The sequence below is a fragment of the Ranitomeya variabilis genome (genome assembly GCF_051348905.1).
Source record: "Ranitomeya variabilis isolate aRanVar5 chromosome 1 unlocalized genomic scaffold, aRanVar5.hap1 SUPER_1_unloc_1, whole genome shotgun sequence".
NCBI lineage: Eukaryota > Metazoa > Chordata > Amphibia > Anura > Dendrobatidae > Ranitomeya > Ranitomeya variabilis.
In genome coordinates, this window is record NW_027507931.1 from 1699590 (window position 1) to 1720554 (window position 20965).

General features: G+C 41.6%; 1 protein-coding gene across 2 annotated transcripts in view; it reads left to right on the top strand.

Moving 5' to 3' along the window:
• The first annotated feature begins 670 nt into the window (after positions 1–670).
• KCNJ6 (potassium inwardly rectifying channel subfamily J member 6) overlaps positions 671–20965 on the top strand; it is a 251507-nt gene continuing 231212 nt past the window's right edge. For both annotated transcript variants that reach the window (XM_077278923.1, XM_077278925.1), the window contains exon 1: positions 671–1034. The gene's annotated coding sequence lies outside the window, so the exon portion shown is untranslated. The remainder of the gene's footprint in view (positions 1035–20965) is intronic.

Sequence of the window (20965 nt, forward strand, 5' to 3'; positions counted from 1 at the left end):
TTTTGTTCCTGTATCTATGTAGTAAACTCGGCTCTGCTCCCTTACCTGTACAGTAAGCTCATTTCTGTTCCTGTATTTGTGTAGTAATCTTGCTTCGGTTCTTGTGTCTGTGTAGTCACTTGGTTCAGTTCCCAAGCTCTGTTCTGTTCCTGTATCTATGTAGTAAGCTCCATTTTGTTCCCATATCTATGTACCAGTCACCATTATCTTACCTCTGCTGCTTTAATGCAGCCGCCAGAGATAACTAGGCTAAAGATGGGCTGCTGCTACTTGAGGGCCACTGCTTTGTGAATGCCCCCCGGGCCAAAATGTGCTGGCCATCCCGGAATCCAGGACTCATTTCACAGCTAAAATAACAGAATTCTATCAAGTTATTTCTGCATCTCCTCCCTAGTAAATAATTGGGGGGGCTGCTGACAATTGACTTATTAGTCTGGAGCATAGATACAAGTCACATTTTTGTTGTTGGATAGCAGCCATCAGAACCCCCCAATATGATGGAGTGACCGCTGAGCTCTCAGTGACTGCACTTACTAGGAGAGACAGAGCGGTGATCATCCTCACCCCGGCGATCCCCTCCTCGGCCACTAGGTGTCAGTGCGCGCAGTTCCGGCCGCAGCCTTCAGTGCACGCTCCTCAGTGCACAGCATCCCCTCCAGAATCAGCCCAATTCATTGAAGCCGCAGCTCTCATGACGGCTCCTGAGTCCTGACGTGTTTTCCAGCACTTTACCCTCTGTGCCTGCACTTGGCTTCCACACTAGACCTTTGTATCTGCCCACTGAAGCTCATGCATCTGGCTTTACTGCCCAGCAGCTGATGAGGACTTGCAGGAGGCTCATCTAGTGGGTTTTGGGGGGGAAGAGGAAAATTAGCAATGACCATAAATGAGGATGGAGGACCACTGAGGGAGGCTTGATCCCATCTTCTGCAGCTGAAGAAGCCTTTATTGTCACAAGGAGCTGATTCTTCACTCAACAGCAGGAGTCCTGACCAGAAGCAACATGAGGCTCTGAGACCCCTCATCAGCACCAGGTACATGGCAGCAGCTCTGTAGCACTGAAGTCACCCCCACTGCATCTGCATGACCACCCCAAACTTAGCCATGAGGGACCACATCACCCCCCAACATATGACATGGGCTGTAATGCCATGATGGCACCTCTCATCGCACAAGCTGCAGTTATAGCTCCCCTTACCGATGCCAGCCCACTATCTGATCCTCTGCGCCTGTAACTTTAAATAATAGGAAAATAATTAATCGTGCAATAAAGGATTGAATCGTCGCACCGCAATTAAACGGGGATCTAATTAAAACTGCAGATTCTCCTGCGGACGACATAGGGGCGAGGGAGGGAGAACAGCACAAAGTAAGTTTGGTGTCTATGGAATGTGTGCTTTTACAAGTGTGTATCTGTGTATGAAGGCAGGTGTGTATGTATGTAGCATGTGTGCGTTCCTACTTGTGTGCCTGTTTGTGTATGTATGTGCATGTGCGCGTATATGTACTTACATGTATGCTTGTACGTCTCAGTCATTTGTGTATCTTTTATGCAATATGTGTGTGTTTGTGTGTTTCACAGTATGTGTACAGTGTTTGTATGCTTATACATGTGTATGACTGCATGTATGTGTATATTTATGTACACAACTGCATGTGTGTATGTGTATGCTCAGTATGTGTATGTGTGTGCTCAGTATGTGTGCGCTCAGTATGTGTGTGCTGCTCAGTATGTGTGTGCTCAGTATGTGTGTGCTCAGTATGTGTGCTGCTCAGCATGTGTGTGCTCAGCATGTGTGTGCTCAGCATGTGTGTGCTCAGTATGTGTGTATGCTCAGTATGTGTGTGCTCAGTATGTGTGTGCTCAGTATGTGTGCTGCTCAGTATGTGTGTGTTCAGTATGTGTGTGTTCAGTATGTGTGTGCTCAGTATGTGTGTGCTCAGTATGTGTGCTGCTCAGTATGTGTGTGCTCAGTATGTGTGCAGCTCAGTATGTGTGTGCTCAGTATGTGTGTGCTGCTCAGTAGGTGTGTGCTCAGTAGGTGTGTGCTCAGTAGGTGTGTGCTCAGTATGTGTTTGCTCAGTAGGTGTGTGCTCAGTAGGTGTGTGCTCAGTAGGTGTGTGCTCAGTAGGTGTGCTGCTCAGTAGGTGTGTGCTCAGTAGGTGTGTGCTCAGTATGTGTGTGCTCAGTATGTGTGTGCTCAGTATGTGTGTGCTGCTCAGTAGGTGTGTGCTCAGTATGTGTGTGTGCTCAGTATGTGTGTGCTCAGTATGTGTGTGTGCTCAGTATGTGTGTGCTCAGTAGGTGTGCTGCTCAGTAGGTGTGTGCTCAGTAGGTGTGCTGCTCAGTAGGTGTGCTGCTCAGTAGGTGTGCTGCTCAGTAGGTGTGCTGCTCAGTAGGTGTGTGCTCAGTAGGTGTGTGCTCAGTAGGTGTGTTGCTCAGTAGGTGTGCTGCTCAGTAGGTGTGCTGCTCAGTAGGTGTGTGCTCAGTAGGTGTGTGCTCAGTAGGTGTGTGCTCAGTATGTGTGTGCTCAGTAGGTGTGCTGCTCAGTAGGTGTGTGCTCAGTAGGTGTGCTGCTCAGTAGGTGTGCTGCTCAGTAGGTGTGCTGCTCAGTAGGTGTGTGCTCAGTAGGTGTGTGCTCAGTAGGTGTGTGCTCAGTAGGTGTGTGCTCAGTAGGTGTGTGCTCAGTAGGTGTGCTGCTCAGTAGGTGTATGCTCAGTAGGTGTGTGCTCAGTAGGTGTGTGCTCAGTATGTGTGTGCTCAGTATGTGTATGTTTGTTTGTTTCTGCTTGTGTGTATATGTGTATGACTGCGTGTAGCCACAGTTTGTTGTGTTCGTTTGTACGTGTTCTTGTTTCTGTGTATATTTGTGTAGGTCTGCACAGTATATGGATGTTAGCATATGTGTGTGATTGTACATGTATGTACCTGTATATGCATTTATATGTTCGTTTGTTTCTTTATACATATATAGATATATATAATTTTTTTGTTTTTGAATCTTAATGTAGTTATGTATATGTTTGTGTGTATGTGTGTTTTAATGTGTCTAATGTGTTTATGTGTATCTGTGCATTGTACATCTATTTACTGTGTGTGTACTGTACATCTGTGTGTATGTGTGTACTGTATGTCTGTGTCTGTGTACTGTATGTCAATGTGTGTATTGTACATCTCTAGTGTGTGTACGTGTGTGTGTATGTGTGTACTGTACACCTATGTATTGTGTACTGTATGTGTGTACTATACGTGTGCATGTACTGAATGTCTATGTATTGTGTATGTGTATACTGTACGGGTGTGTACTGACCGTCTATGTATTACGTGTTTACTGTACGTGTGTGTATGTGTATACTGTACGTCTATGTGCATGTGTGTGTACTGCATGTGTGTGTTCTGAACATATGTGTATGTGTGTATTGTGCACCTATGTATTGTGTATGTGTGTACTGTACGTGTGTGTACTGAGTACTAACCCTAACCCTATGTATTGTGTGTACATGTGTACTGTACATGTGTGTACTGTATGTGTGTGTGTATGCTGTACGTCTATGTATAGTGTATGTGTGCACTGTACGTGTGTATATTGTATATGTGTGTACTGTGCGTCTATGTATTGTGTACTGTATATGTGAGTACTGTATGTGTGTGTATACTGTACGTCTATGTATTGTGTGTAGTGTACATGTGTGTACTGTATATGTGTACTGTATGTGTGTACTGTATGTGTATACTGTATGTGTACTGTATGTGTGTGTATACTGTACGTCTGTGTATTGTGTGTACTGTACATGTGTGTAGTGTACATGTGTACTGTATGTGTGTGCGTGTACTGTATGTGTATAATGTACATCTTTGTGCGTGTACTGTATATGTGGGTACTGTATATGTGTGTGTGTGTGTATACTGTACGTCTGTGTATTGTGTGTAGTGTACATGTGTACTGTATGTGTGTGCGTATACTGTATGTGTGTAATGTACATCTTTGTGTGTGTACTGTACTTGTGTGTATTGTATGTGTGTGTATAAACATGTGTAGAAGGCTCTGTAGATGTGTATCTATGTCCGTGGCTGCGTTTCTGTTTGTGTGTATGTGCCTGTGTCACATGTGTCTGTGTACATACAGCTATTATTCGTGTTCCCTGCCCCCTTTTCTTATGTAAGCGGTCCCAGCAGGGGAAGGCGCCATGTGTGATATTGTGAATGTCACCCCCTCACTAGCGGCCTGTGCTCTGCTCCCTGGGCGCCACATGCCAGGGCCGCGCCGCTCTGACCCGCGTTGATTCTGGGTGATGTTTATGTCCTGGGGACGTCTTGTATTAATCAGTCTCAGAAATATAAGGAGTCGCTGTGACTTAGTGAGACTGGATATTATAAGGTTATAATGGTGGCAGTGGGGGAGGGGAGACTTCTATGTGTTCAGCGAGACCATGCACTCCCATCATTCTCAACTCTGGACCCCATTATAGAGGTCTGTGAGCCCCCCAAGGCTGAACTTGGCGTCAGCACCACGGACAGAGCTGAGATCTGCTCACAGCTGTAAAGCGAACCTGTCTGTCCATACAGATGGAGAAGAAACAGAGTTTGGTATTTGGTAAAAATTCAGTTTTTTTGTTCCTTCTGTTTTGATCATAGCGGGAAAGAAAAATAGAAAAACTTTCTGTGCAGTTTATTTTTTCTGGAATTTTTGATAGAAATTACAAGTCGTAATGAAGCAGCAGATTCTGTATGCGGGAAGCCGACTTGTCCCAGGGGCCCAGAGTAAGGAACAAGGGTGGCATAAGGAGAGACTGGCAAAGGGTATATATCAGGAGTTAGTGAGGCCCCACTGTCACCTGCAGTATATGGGATAGATAGATGATAGATAGATAATAGATAGATGATAGATAGATAGATGATAGATAGATAGATAGATAATAGATATATAATAGATAGATAATAGATAATAGATGATTGATAGATAATAGATAGATAGATTATAGATGATAGATAGATAGATAGATAGATAGATAGATAGATAGATAATAGATAGATGATAGATAGATAGATAATAGATAGATAATTAATAGATAGATAGATAATAGATGATCGATAGATAATAGATAGATAATATATAGATAATAGATAGAGAATAGATATAGATAATAGATAGATAATAGATGATAGATAGATAATAGATAGATGATAGATAATAGATAGATAGATAATAGAATGATAGATAATAGATAGATAGATAATAGATGATCGATAGATAATAGATAGATAATATATAGATAATAGATAGAGGAATAGATATAGATAATAGATGATAGATAGATAATAGATAGATGATAGATAATAGAATGATAGATAATAGATGATCGATAGATAATAGAGAATAGATAATAGATGATAGATAGATAATAGATAGATGATAGATAGATAATAGATAGATACTAGATGATAGATAAATAATAGATAGATGATAAATAATAGATATGGGATTATTCTGTGATCCTTGTTATGTGATTCCAGTCTCTACAGTGCGTGTACCGAGTAGTCACATGACTCTTCTGTGGGGTCTGTCACTTTTTTGCATGCGTTGTCACTGTGTAAAGATCTGCCTGCAGCCAAATCTAGATCCTACACCCCAGACTGAGGCATCTACAGAGCGGTGTGTGCAGGGAGCGGGGACAGCGCTGTTAGCTGTTACATTTTAAGGAAGTCCAACTGCAGGAGTAGGATCTAAATGATTGTCCTTTGTATGCAGTATTATTGTTAACCCCATAAATACCAACGCCCCGCGCAGAAGAAATGCTCAGATAAATGATGACGTAGAATTCTAAAAGGGATAATAGATAGATAATAGATAAATAGATAATAGATGATAGATAGAGAAGAGATAAATAATAGGTAATAGATAGGTAATAGATAGATAGATAAATTATAGATACATAGATGTATGATAGATAGATAATAGATATATAATAGATAGAAAATAGATGATAGATAGAGGAGAGATAATAGATAGATAAATAGACCTTGCTTGCTGATGTTTTCTTCTTATCAGTCAAATACAGATTCCCTGATGTGAATTATTGCTTAGGCCTAAAAAGCAAGAAAACCCCCCTGTTTTTATGATTTAAATATTCCTCTATTAACCTCGTAGCCATTGGCCTTAGTGTCTCTTTTCATAGTTCTTTTCCACTATCGCGTGGACATTACTGGTAATTTCTCTTGGTACACACAGACATATGTTTTAATTAATATTATGAAATGTCACTCTTAATTACCTGGGCTGTGTGTAATCACCGTATCTCAGTTTATTTACCCTCGTAGCCGGGACAATAAGGAAAGCCGTGTGACACATCCTCTGCGCAGTGCTAGTAACATGATATCCTATGAGTACTGTCAATATGATAAGGGCTGGCGTAAAGAACATTATTGTGAAAAACATGGGTTGTTTCTGCCCATAATGGTGAGACTTCCTTCCATTCTCTATATTTACTCCTAAGGATCATTTCCAATCAGGGCTCTTTTCTGCTTTTCAGTTTTCTATTCCAAATCTTCTAGATTTGAAAACTTTTCCGGCAAAGCATGCCAAGCATAAAGAATAAAAACTTAATATTTATATTTTATGTCACAATTTTATATTTTGAAATAAATTCTGATTATTTCAGCTTTTACACTAATCATTGAGCCTATAAACTTGTTTTTCTGCACCTTCTATGTAAGATCCATTTTTCCATTTACGGTATGCTACGGACCCAAGGAGCAGGATCAGCAGTCATGTCATTTTCAGCTATTATAATGGTAGAGGATCTCCCAATTGATTATTGGTGAGAGAGAAATATTGCTTCCTCATCCTCTTCCTCCCCTTCTCTCTCCCTGCATATTAACCTCTGTATATGTCGCAGAGCATGCTCACTACAATTATTTTAGTAGTCAACAAGTTGTCTTTTTTTTCTGAAGTTCATTTTCTTAGGGATTTAAGCCTAGTGCAAAGATATGGTCTTACAAAGGATCAATTATAATGTGTTAATTTATTTTTTAGTCTATAATGTACTTTTCCAAATTTAGGTTCCGCCATGGGAACGGACACCAGGCAAGAAATTTCAGCTTCTGGATTTTTTAAATTTACGTATATAAATTTAATCTTTTATTCACTCACTACTGTCTACCTGCAGACAACGTCCCAATGGGACTGATTATCTTAGATTTCAGCAGACTGCACCTAAATATATACAGTAGTTAGATAACAATGAGAAAGGTAGAGCAGAGACAGACTGCTGCAGGGCAATGTGAGTGGGCATTACAGGTCAATAACATGAACTATTTTCCCACTTGCTGTCGATATGTCATATTGGCTACCTGTAGCTGCCACTAGGGAGACCCACTACATACAGATTTACATTACTCTGATTCAATACTGTTTAAACTAAATCGTGATGGCTGCATTCTCTCATAATTGTTTCATTTATTAAAGGGATCCTGACCGTTGATTCATGCTGCCTTAACCACAATCAGCATGAATCAGAGACTGGCTACTTGATTGTATTTATATTTGTTTCAATCTCCAAAAAGTGTGAAATATACACTGATACAGTAATGGAGCCAGTCTCTGATGCATAAAGGGGTTTTCCAACAGAATTTGATTTTTTTTTAAATGTTGTGTCACTCTTTACATGATCCAGTAATACCTTAAAAACACCTTTTATTTTATGTTTTGGTGATTTTATGATGTTTCTCAAACATCATCGGACGTAGAGGTGAACTTTAGAGCTTGCATCACATGGGCCCCCGTGAAAGTGGAGAAATGGTAGACTGTTGGAAAATTATATTGACAGTAGCTTATTTAAGATACATTGTTGATTGGAACTTGCTTTTGGGTCTTGAAAAACACCTTAAAGTGTTTAATTTAATGTTTGCTATAAAAATGTGGAGACATTTCTCAAATTTAGACTCAGCTTTAGAATATCTTTGAATCTTCAGAGGTGTGAATTAAGTGTAAACTAAAAAAAAAGACTAATTTCTCCACTTGAATATTCTGATGTATTTACACCTTTTTTGTAAGTATGTCTATTTATGGCACTCTGATTGTGACTCATGAGGTTAATAAGATATTATAATTAGAAGCTGAAATCTACATACCTTATTTACCTATGTGCATAAAAATAACAGGCAATGTTGCAGAACTTATCTGGCTAATTAAACGAAATCTTACAATTTCTGAGCAAGGCGTAATTACTATATAAAACACTGAAATTTGCCTTTGACACTGATGGATTAGTGATATCATGGACATGACCAGGGCTATAAATACCCTACATCTTATATCTATCTCCTCCATCTCTGCTCTCCTTCTCTCCACCTAAGCTGTTAAAAATTTCACCAAGACGATTGAGATATTGTGACATATTCCCGGCATCTTGTTGGTCTGGGTCCTAATATATTGTGCTGCTTAAGTAGCCTCTGCGTCAATCAGTGTCATTGGGGTCCTCAAGATCCGAGTCTCTGAATGCCTTCTTGCCATGTACAGTTCAGTCATTGTTGTCCCCTTCCTTCCCCTTCCAATAGTCCTTCTAAACAATAAAATACCTGGAAGACCATTTATTAGTTCAAGTTTTCAAGCTTTATCAGATCAACTTCTTCAATACATGAAATCAATCTTAGACCACTGGAACCAGGAACCCTTTACACAGCCTGGTAATTTGTCAATATTCAAAATTAATTTCCTCCCATGGATTCTTGATCAAATTTTACCAATTTATAGCAATAATCCAGCTTATAGTGTACTAGTTTATTTCTTAGTGTGCAATCTCCGTTTCTGACTTTAGGTCCTGCCATGGGAACGGACACAAGGCAAGAAATTCCAGTGTCAACAAAAGTTCTTCCCTTTGTGACCAATGTTTTATGGACTAACAGACTAGTCAAGATTGCTAAATAAGTCCTTTACAGATCCAATGGCACTGGTGAAGTTGGCTCAGCTATAGAAGCCATTTTTACTATGTTGCCTCCCAGCTTTCCAGATTGGTCAACCAGAATAGTCATGAAGATGATAAATCATAAATACAGTTGGGTTCTCTTTATTCAATTTATTGCCTTGACTTTTGCATCTGAGAGTTAAAACACTCACATGAACTCACATGGGTCTATGTCTTCCCCAAAGTCCTGTGTCCTGGAAAAACTGGCTTTCATCTGCAGTCTTTCAGATATGGTTGACATTCAGGTTACTCCATATTTCTCATTTTATCCAGAAGGGTTCTGGGCTCTTCCTGGTTTTCTTAAAGTAGTTTTTCAAAAAATTGCAAGTTATGCCAAGCTAGAGTCTCTTTGTATCAGCTTTCTCCCATCTTCCCTTTAAAAACATTTGAATGCTTGGCCAAACATTCATGTCTATGAGGCAGTCGGGAGAAGAAGTTGATGGCTGAACGTGCGCTCAGCTGCCAGCTATCATGTGCATGGTCAGGAGATACAATAAGAACATTCATGCTCTTTCCATATGTCTAATAGACTTATATGGTTATCCAATTTTGTGGGAGATCTCAAATAATTGATCAGCTACCAATCTAACATTTTATTACTTTGCTCCCTTACTAAGTCGCAACCAAATCTGTGAAGTGGGCTATTCGTTTACTGGAGTTCAGAAACATGAGAAAAGGTGAACGGGGCGAAGAGACCACCATTATCTCAAATTTAGCAGTGGATAGTTGATAAATATTAATAGTGAGAATGACCTTTTAAAGAATCCATCCCATCCCCCCCCCCAAAAAAAAGAGACTTTATTGCAAACAATCCATTTTTTATAAAAACACCCTAAGAATAATAGGACTTTTCTGTTGACCACCGTTTATCAGCTATCATCTTCGGGGAAGCCCAACAGGTTGGGATCGGTTCCTCGTGAGTACTACCACAGATCAAATGAAGCATTATATGGTTTCCATTAAAATAAATGGTCTTTAGACATAACACATGGACATGTCAGTCCTCTACAGTATATCATTTTCGCTGATTTTAAATGCATGGAATGGGGGTAAAAAAAAGATTCTGTTTACCTTTGTCATTGGCTTCGGATCTTTGTATTAATATATTCTCTCTGGAATCAACATTGTAACTGGTCTGATCAGATCGAGGTTGTAAAGAAGAGATTTGGAATGAACTGGTTATTTGCTGTGACTCCGGAGATGTAAAAAGCGCTCAGCCGGGAACAGAGCAGAAGAATCGGAACCCGGGCCGCCCTGCTGCCGCGTAATAAAATTACCTCATTAAAATAGCGCACTGTTGTTTTAATTCAATGAGGCTATTTGCTGCTACGACAGAAAAGGTAAAGTCTACAGCGTTGCAACAAAGATAATGGCTCCAGATGGGGCGGTGGGAAGCAGAGAGCAATGATTACGGGTGGCTGTGCCATTGAGAAGTGTTCTATAGTTTTGTGTATATAGAACAATGCATCTCCATGGTAACAGACTACAAACAAACCCTGTGTAGTCAGATTTTGCAGTTGCGATGCATCAGTTTGTCTGCCTTTTCTATGCTATAGGGGGCAACAGAGGTGAGCACCCAGGTCCCTGGTGCAGATTCTGTAACTGGGCAGCCCTGTTACAGATTTTGCATTGACCCTATAAGCAAATGTAGATTTGCCTTAGAAATTTGCACCATTTTCACTTTATTTACTTAAAGAGTTATTCCCACCTTGGAATTGCATTTATCTTCATAATTGGGATCACCAGGACTTGTGATAGGCACTGCCGCCGCGTCCAGGCGGGAATGAAGGATAGGGGGCTGCGCATGTTCACCTCTCTCCAATCACTCCTGTTGGAGATTCAGAAACAAAAAAAAAAGGCATCCCCTTTTAGGAAATTGATACAGGATGCAAAGTTTGCACCTACATAGCATTGGACAAGGGTCAATGAGATAAGGTACAATGACGGAAAAGGAAGATGGACGATTGGACATTAGTCAGTGAAAGTGAATGGTTAGGATTGTGATGGTGTCACGCGGCTCATTTTTGTATTTGCTTTGTTCGCCATTGAATGTAGTAAAACAACTTTTTATTTATCACTTTTTCATTGCTAGATGTTGTAGATGAAACTTGCCGTCATGATTTGTGCCACCTTTTATTTCTGCCTTTACCACTGTCCTAAAACGAAGGCGAGAGCGGCAGCGTTATTACACGACAATCCTACTCCTCTGTCTCCCATCTTCTCAGAGGGACTCAAAAGTGTTCCCTGAGGGCTGAACATCCATTATTCTACTGACAAAAAAGATGCAATTTCCTCCAGAGGACAACTTAAACTTTCTCAAATCCATGAACTGTTCTAGCCGAGGAATAATGCATCTCAGACATTCAGTGTAATTGGAAACACAAAGACCAAAATGGGTTTTGTAAGTGTCTGATCGGCCGTATTCCTCCTGCGTAGCGCCGATGAGGAGAGTACCTGAGCTGTCATTGGCCTAAATGCTGTAAGTGACCCCATTCTGGAGACTTAGAAGGGACTAATAAAGTGAGATGAACCATAGAGACAGTTCACATGGCTGATAGAGGGCCCCTAAAGAGGAGTCCATCCCAAGTTGGTCTTGTACCCGTTTTCATGGGAGGTATAAATCTGCGTAGGGTTGTGGTCACCACACGGGCTACAATTCTGGCAAATAAGGACCCTACTGCTCCACGTTTTCCTCCAGAATCATTGTACAGACCAAACACTGAGCATCTGTCGCAGTTGTATCCAGCCTTGATGATGTTTTGTAAACTAATTTGTTTGACTCTGAAAACTCATGAGTTGTATCAGTCTCTCAAGATGGAGCATAACTATAGGGGGTATAAATGTTACTTTTACACCCAGGACCCAAAACCTTAATGAGCCATAAGGTCCTTCTGCCCTTCTTATGTTGAAATAAACCTTCACTTTCAGGTGAAAGTTCAAAACAGTTGTCTCAGAGCTAGTGAGTGCGGAATAGCTGCTCTGATGGCCCCCACAGTAGTCCCCACACTGTATGATGCCTCCCACAGTAGTCCCAACACTGTATGATGCTCCCCACAGTAGTCCCCACACAATATGATGGCCCCCACAGTAGTCCCTACACTGTATGATGGCTCCCACAGTAGTCCCCACACTGTATGATGCCCCCCACGGTAGTCCCCACACTGAATGATTGCTCCCACAGTAGTCCCCACACTGTATGATGGCTCCCACCGCAGTCCCCACACCGTATGAAGGCTCCCACAGTTGTCCCCACACTGTATGATGGCCCCCACAGTAGTCCCTTCACTGTATGATGGCCCTCACAGTAGTCCCCACACTGTATGATGCCCCCACGGTAGTTCCAGCACTGTATGATGGCTTCCACAGTAGTCCCCACACTTTATGATGCCACTCTTTATAGTCCCCACACTGTATGATGCCCCCCACGGTAGATCCAACACTGTATGATGGCTCCCACAGTAGTCCCCACACTGTATGATGCCACCCTTTTTACTCCCCACACTGTATGATGCCCCCCACAGTAGTTCCAACACTGTATAATGCCCCCCACTGTAGTCGTCACACTGTATGATGCCCCCCACAGTAGTTCCAACACTGTATGATGGCTCCCACAGTAGTCACCACACTGTATGATCGCTCCCATAGTAGTCCCTACTCTGTATGATGACCCACACAGTAGTCCCCAATCTGTATGATGACCCCCACAGTAGCCCCCCACACTGTATGATGGCCCCCACAGTAGCCCCCCACACTGTATGATAACCCTCACAGTAGTCACCACACTGTATGATAGTCCCCACAGTAGTATGCACACTGTATGATGGCCCTCACAGTAGCCCCTACACTGTATCATGGCCCCACAGTAGTCATCACACTGTATGATAATCCTCACAGTAGTCCCCACATTGTATGATTGCCCCCAAAGTATCCACCAGCTTGTATGATGGTCCAAACAGTACTCCTCACACTGTATGATGCCCTCACAGTAGGACATACACTGTATCATAGCACCAAAGTAGTCCTCACACTGTATGATTGTCCCCACCTCAGTGCCGATACTATGATGCCCTCACAGTAGCGCATTCACTATATAATGGCCCCCACGCTGTACAAAGACCTTACAATAGCCCCCACAAGTACTATTAAAAATAAAAAAATAGACATATAGTCAACTAACTCAAATCCTGACGAATCTGCCTCCACATAGCAGCAAGTAGAGAGCAGACAACATGGTGATGTCACCATAACGTGCAGGACGTCAGAGTCCCGACATGATGAAGTCATTCATCACGTCGCTCGGCCCGTGACTTGTCCACTGCGTACCCCGGCTGTTCAATAGACCTAAAGTGACCTGCGGCCTACCAAATAGAGAGCGGTAGTGCAGAGCGGTAATATCTCACTGCTCTCCCACAGAGTTTAATTGCAGTGGCGTGTTGTGGATGACGATATAGTTAAGGGTGATGGTCGCTCCAGGTGTTCCCCTCCAAGTGAGGGCGATCAGAGCTGTATCCTTATCTGACACACTAAGCAGCCTCAGCTCTGGTGGGGGCGTGTTCTTTCTCTAGTATGTTGCATCCTGCTAATGATTGGGCAACTCATACAGGAAGAAGAAGTACACGCCCCCAGTGAAAAAGAACTAATAATACCCACTTGGACTTAAAAAAAAGTTAACTCAGTATGTGCCGATACATTGCTAATGCTTTATTTCCGCTCTGCAACCACTATTACATCATTTGTCCAGTTCAACAGGAAAAATTTGGTGAAAGGTCCTCTTAGATGGGTTTTCCATATTCACCAAACTTTTGCCAATACGCTCCTCGAGTCCATTGCTATGTCTTCACTGCTACCCCGGTTTCTGTTGTTTGGCTGCTTAAGTGATGTTATGTCGACAGCGCTGCAGTCAATCACCAAGCTCAGCAACTCATGCCTGATACATTGGCTGAGTCCCTGACTCAGTGATTGGTTGCAACAGTGATGTCATTTCGACAGTATTGCGGAAACTCAGCGCTGGACCCAGGAAATGAGAGTAGAGCATGGTCTCTGTTGTTTGGCTGCTGCAGTGACATCATGTCGACAGCGCTGCAGTCAGTCACCGAGCTCAGTGGCTTATGCCTTTTACATTGGCTGAGTCGCTGGCCCAGTGATTGACTGCATCAATGATGTTATTTTGACAGCACTGCAGCCAATCAGGAACCAGGGCAGCGGCGGAGACTCAGCGCTGGACCTGAGAAAGGAGAATAAATCATAGTTTGGATTTTATTTACAACTAACTGAGCTTTTGGGCAAAAGGTTGATGAACGCGGACAACCCCATTAGGAGTAGAGCCCTGGCCCCTCAGCGCTGTGGCCCCTTGGCAACTACTATTTCTTTTACGCTTCTAGTTATGGTTTTGAGCAATGACTTTCTAGCTGAAAATACTTATATATAAACAAGTTCTAATGAAGTAGAACTAGACTCCAGCTCATCCCGAGGCTCCGGGGAACGTACGTGGGCAACTCAGTAAATAGAAAAGCAGCGGGCAAAATCAATTTACAGTCAGCAATGCCTGCAAGTGCTTGCAGAAAAGCAGAGGCACCGGAGGGAGTTCTTCAAGAGCCGAGGAGCTCCCAGTGAAATGGCCTGAGAAAGTATAGAACTCGCCGCGTCGCCTCCAGTCTTTTCATACGAGCGCGGGAAGGGTCCGCCGTAAGATGGGGGGGGCGTAAATTTACATAGCCGGAGAGGGTCATCATACATTGTCAATAGCTTCACCATTACAGGCCTGTTGTGCTATCTGCGGGGGACATTAACATTGTATTACAAGTGTCAGCCGCAGCCTAGGGGTAATGAATACTACTAATTTGTTCCGCCCTTTCGTTGGCGCTAGAAGTCCAGTGTTTACCTCTGTGCCAAACATAATCTTTACAGCAGGTTTCAGAAAGCAATAGCGAGACGCCCTGTGCATACTAATGAGGCCAATGCGTCTAGCTCCGCCGTCTTCATGGCCGTACAGATGTAGCAGAGCTCACTTCTGGGCGTTTCTATAGGACGGCATTATGAGTGCGGTATCCCTTTTCTCAACAATTTTCTTTTCTTTTTTTTTTTTGTGTTTTTCTTCTTTTTTTTGCGCTTTTTTTTTATCTTTCCCATCTTCCAAGAGCCATAACTTTTTTAGGTTTTCCATCCATACTGGGGATTATTTTTTTGCAAGGCGAGTTATGGTTTTGAACGACGCTATTCATTTTACTAACAGTGTACTAGAATATGGGGAAAAAAATTCCAAGTGCGGTGAAATTAAGGGGAAAAAAAACGCAATTCGGTCTTTTTTTCAGTTTCGTTTTTTTTTTGTTTATTGTACGGAAAAAAATGATTTGATAATATAATTCTCAGGGACGGTAGGATTACAGCAATACCAAGACATATATCTTTTTTTTTAATCTAATCAATGAAAATAAATTTGCAAATTTGTAAAAAACAAAAAAAATAAATAAATGATGTTTATACATGTTGATCTTTTTTATTGCATGTTTTAGGGAGGTTCGTTGATAGAAAAATGTCAGTTTTGGGGTTTAGATTTTTTTTCTTTATGGCATTTAGTTTATGGGTTAATTAATTTGTTATTTTAAAATGGGAAAATAGGGGCGATTCAAACTTTTATGTTTTTTTTATTTTTTATAGTTATAAAAAACACATTTTTATTTTAGTTAGTTTTTTACTCTTCCTTAGGGGACCAGAGACTAATACCTCGATCGCTTTTTCTGTGTGCTGTAATACTGAAGTATTGCAGTCTATAGTGAAGGTGATATAGTCCTATGGGCTTCAAAGGAGGACCAAAATGGCATCAGTAGGCCACCAGACACTATGAAATCCCATCGTACCTCGCTATTACTTAAAGGGAATCTGTCAGCAGGTTTTGCCATGTAATACAACAGCAGCATGATGTAGGGGCTGGGATCCTGATTCCAGCGATGTATAACTTGGTGGTCTGCTTGCTGTCATTTTGATAGAATCACCGCTTTCTCTGCTGCAGATCCAGCAGAGCTCAAATACTGAGCTGTGTATAACCCCGCCCACACCTCTGATTGGCTGCTTTCTGTGTTCACTACCAGCAATAGTGGGCGGGGTTGGACTAGAAGCCAAGAGACATCTAGTCCTGTAGTGATAATCTTCTGGTGATAAAACACTGATTTTCTTGAAACAGCAAAACACAGCCTAGTAAGTGACACGTGGCTGGAATCAGGGTATCAGCCCCTATATCACGGTACTCTCAGATTACATAGCAAAAACCTGCTAACGGATTCCCTTTAAAAGAAGAGTTGACCATTGGTGGATTTTTCCCATCTTGGGGTTTCATAGGCAGCTGATCTCTGAGAACGAGGACAATTGGCAATTCACAAGCTGAGTGCTTACGGATTGCACAGAGTATTTCAAGAGGGAAGTGTGCTTCTCTTGTGGTAGAAAGTGAAGTGTCTAATAATTTTAGGATGTAGGCTAGGTGTGATAAAGTATTATCCTGAAGTTAGCACAGATGGAGGAATCTGCTTTAAATTGTTTGCTGGGAATAATGACAGCAGTAGAAGTGGAGTGTGCTGATTTTGTAGGAGGAAGTGACTTCATCACTCATTTTATAATAATAGAGGATTGATGGCTACTTGTGATTAGACATTGTCTGGAGGATGGCAGGAAAAGAATTCTCTACAACTCATATACAGAAAACTCCTATATAAACAGAAGAAGAGGAGTGGGTTGAACTTGGGAGGTGGCATTGACCTCTCTACTAATGAGACGATGTGAGCATTAGATCTCAGTGTGAGGAAACCGTGTCCTGAGGTCAGCATGGACAGTACAACCTGATTGGTTTCACATTATGCACGTAAGACAGCTGCAGAGGAAGAGTGTTCTGATTTTGAGGGATGCAGTGACTGCAGCCCAAGAGGAGTGTGCCTATCTCATGCAAGGCAGTAACCTGTTCACTACTTTTTTATGCTAGTGAATTTACAGCTGCATATGATGAGCTATTTTCCTAAGGTCGCCACCGATAGAATACCCTTTTGCCACTTACTATATATCCTGTGAATAATGAAAGCTGCATAATAGGAGTGTGTTGATCTTGTGGGAGGCAGTAACCTGTCCATAGATCAGGTTATGTACTATAAGTAAGCAGAGAGCTGAGTGTGAAGATGCAGGGTCCTGAGGTCAGCATTAATAGAACAATCTGATTTGATTCATATTTTGTAAGAAAAACAGCAGCAGAGGAGGAGTGTGCTGATTTTGAAGGATGCAGAGACTGCAGCAAAAGAGGAATGTGCTTATTTGGTGGGATACCGCAACCTGTCCACTAATTTTTTCATATTAGTGAATTTTCAGCTGCATGTGATGAAGCATTTTTCTAAGATTGCCTCATAGAATACCACTTTGCCAATTATATCCAGGGAATAATGAAAGCAGCATAATAGGAGTGGGTTGATCTTGTGGGAGGCAGTGACCTGTCCACTGAAGAATTGATGTACTGTAAGTAACCATAGAGTTGAGGCTGCAGATGCAGTGTCCTAAGGCCAGCATGGATAAATAAACCGACAACATTTCATATTTTGGAAATATTGACAGCAGCATTAGAGGAGTGTTTTGTTCTTGTGGGAGGTAGTGACCTCTCCACTAAAGAGCCTAGTGTGAAGACACAGTGTCCTAAGGCTAGCATGGATAGAATAGCTGACAACCATTGATTTTGGAAATAATGACAGCAACATAAGAGGAGCGTGTTGCTCTTATAGGAAGCAGTGACCTGTTGATTGAAGAGCTGAGTGTGAACTCGCAGTGTGCTATGGCCAGCATGCATAGAATAGCCGACAACCTTTCAGAATTTGGAAATAATAGCAGCATCAGAGGAGGAGAGTGTTGATTTTGCTGGAGGCAGTGACCTGTTCACTGAAGAGCTGAGTGTGAACCCGCAATGTCCTAAGGTCAGCATGCATAGAATAGCCGACAACCTTTCATATTTTGGAAATAATAGCAGCATCAGAGGAGAAGAGTGTTGATTTTGCTGGAGGCAGTGACCTGTTCATGTTCCTATCAGAGTCAGGGTTATGAAGAAGGTTTCCCAAAACCACCTTAAAAATCTGCAATCTTCTTCAGTTGCAGAGATTGTTGTGATGATTCTGTCAAAAGGATGCAGGGATATTGTTGAGTCAGACGCAGCTCGATTTAAGACTCGCTTCTCCGGTTTATTAGGGTTATATAATACAATTATATCTGTGCAAAACAATCTCCAGCAGATTTAATGAAGCACAAAATGTAAAAAAAAAAAATCTCTGCTGCTTCTCTGCTTCAGCGGGAGACCTTTATATTTCCATGCATTATCCACAAAGATGGGGGAAAATTGGGCCACTTTCCAGATTATTGTAGAATGGACGGGGACAGTAAAGATAACGTCACAGTGACCGTCTCCACATCACGACGCTTTCCAGTAAATTTTACGCCCTGCACTTACCTTGTTTATAGTATGCATTTATGCAAAGTCCATTATTTTCCATTAAAGCCCGTTCTCTTCTTGAACTTTTTTCTTCCACTGAGTAAATTTCCAGCAGCCATTTTTATTTTTTATGATTTTTTTTCATGTAGTCACAGAGTCACTCAAGCTCTGATCAAGTCTGTTTGACTACTTAAATGCCGTCGTCTGTGTCTGACAGCCGCTAATCGGATTGATGCCATGGATTGCTATGACCGACGTCACTGCCAAGCGGCTGGACTTAAAAAGTATTACAGTATATAGTAAAAGCGATCGCAGTCGAAGTTCCAAAGATTGACTAAAAAGAGAGAAAAAAGTAATAAAACATATTTAAAAATTAAAAGTTTTTGCCTAACACAAAAATAAAAAAATTAATAAATAAAAATAAACATATTTGGTATATTGGTAGTGCCGTCCAATCTGCAAAGATAGTCAATTATTTAACCCACATACTATACGCCACAAAGCAAAACAAAAACCCTCCTAAAACTTTTATAAAGTTGCGTTTTTCCATCCACTAAAATATAAAAAAAACATAATAATTAAACAAAGATATGTGTGTATATATATATATATATATATATATATATATATATATATATATACATACACTCACTGGCCACTTTATTAGGTACACCTGTCCAACTTCTTGTTAACACTTAATTTCTAATCAGCCAATCACATGGCGGCAACTCAGTGCATTTAGGCATGTAGACATGGTCAAGACAATCTCCTGCAGTTCAAACCGAGCATCAGTATGGGGAAGAAAGGTGATTTGAGTGCCTTTGAACGTGGCATGGTTGTTGGTGCCAGAAGGGCTGGTCTGAGTATTTCAGAAACTGCTGATCTACTGGGATTTTCACGCACAACCATCTCTAGGGTTTACAGAGAATGGTCCGAAAAAGAAAAAAAATCCAGTGAGCGGCAGTTCTGTGGGCGGAAATGCCTTGTTGATGCCAGAGGTCAGAGGAGAATGGGCAGACTGGTTCGAGCTGATAGAAAGGCAACAGTGACTCAAATCGCCACCCGTTACAACCAAGGTAGGCCTAAGAGCATCTCTGAACGCACAGTGCGTCGAACTTTGAGGCAGATGGGCTACAGCAGCAGAAGACCACACCGGGTACCACTCCTTTCAGCTAAGAACAGGAAACTGAGGCTACAATTTGTACAAGCTCATCGAAATTGGACAGTAGAAGATTGGAAAAACGTTGCTTGGTCTGATGAGTCTCGATTTCTGCTGCGACATTCGGATGGTAGGGTCAGAATTTGGCGTAAACAACATGAAAGCATGGATCCATCCTGCCTTGTATGGAGCATCTTTGGGATGTGCAGCCGACAAATCTGCGGCAACTGTGTGATGCCATCATGTCAATATGGACCAAAATCTCTGAGGAATGCTTCCAGCACCTTGTTGAATCTATGCCACGAAGAATTGAGGCAGTTCTGAAGGCAAAAGGGGGTCCAACCCGTTACTAGCATGGTGTACCTAATAAAGTGGCCGGTGAGTGTATATATATATATATATATATATATATATATATATATATATATATATATATATATATATATATATATATATTTTTTTTTTTTTTAAATGATTGTTATTTTTTAATATTATATATATATATGTATATGTTTGGCATCTCTGGAAGCATACAGATCCAGTTATTTTTTTTTACATGGAATAAATAACGTAAAACAAAAATCTCCAAAACAATGGCGGAATTATGTTTCTTCACCATTTCACCCCACTGTGATTTTTTTCCTGTTTTCCAGTACATTGTATGGTAAAATGAATGGTGTTATTCAAAGCTACAACTCATCCTGCAAAAACAAGACCCCATACGGTTGTTATGTCCAAAAATAAGAAAGTAATGGCTCTTGGAAGAAGTGGAGGAAAAAAAAAAGCGCAAAAATGAAAAACTGCCTCGTGATTAAGGGGTTGGGAGCAAAGTCTGGAAGTTGGTCATACGTCACGCATTATAGCACCCAACAAGCGATTACGAGCGGCCCATGGCGCAATGAATTGGCCGCATCATGATCACCCCCTACTGTTACGCAGGAGGAGCCGCCATTACTGCGGCCCCCTATAGCACACAGCAGTTTACATTTCGGCCTTCTCCCTGTAGGTGTCTGATCCGCAGAAGTCAGTGGATATCACTAGTGACTGCTGACAGTTGTTGCATTTTTTGACATGTCATTGGTTGGGGGGTAATAATGGCGGGAGCCCTCCCACACAGGAGTCGGAGTAGTGCGGGGGTTGATTCCTTTTCATTATTTCTCCTTTTTTTTTGCTGTTTGTGCCTCTGCACTGAATGTAGAAAGCTCATTAAGCGAGATCTCCGCATTGGCTGCAGATCATTAGCCAGCGAGATTTACATGCTCAGACCTCAGTGAGCTTTGTGTCTCCCAGATAGATTCTCTGGATGAGCATCTTCCTAGGAACAGAACACACCGACACTGCGCTCTGTCTGAGGAAAATAAGTGCCCCCCCGTCTTCACCTTCCAGATAAATAG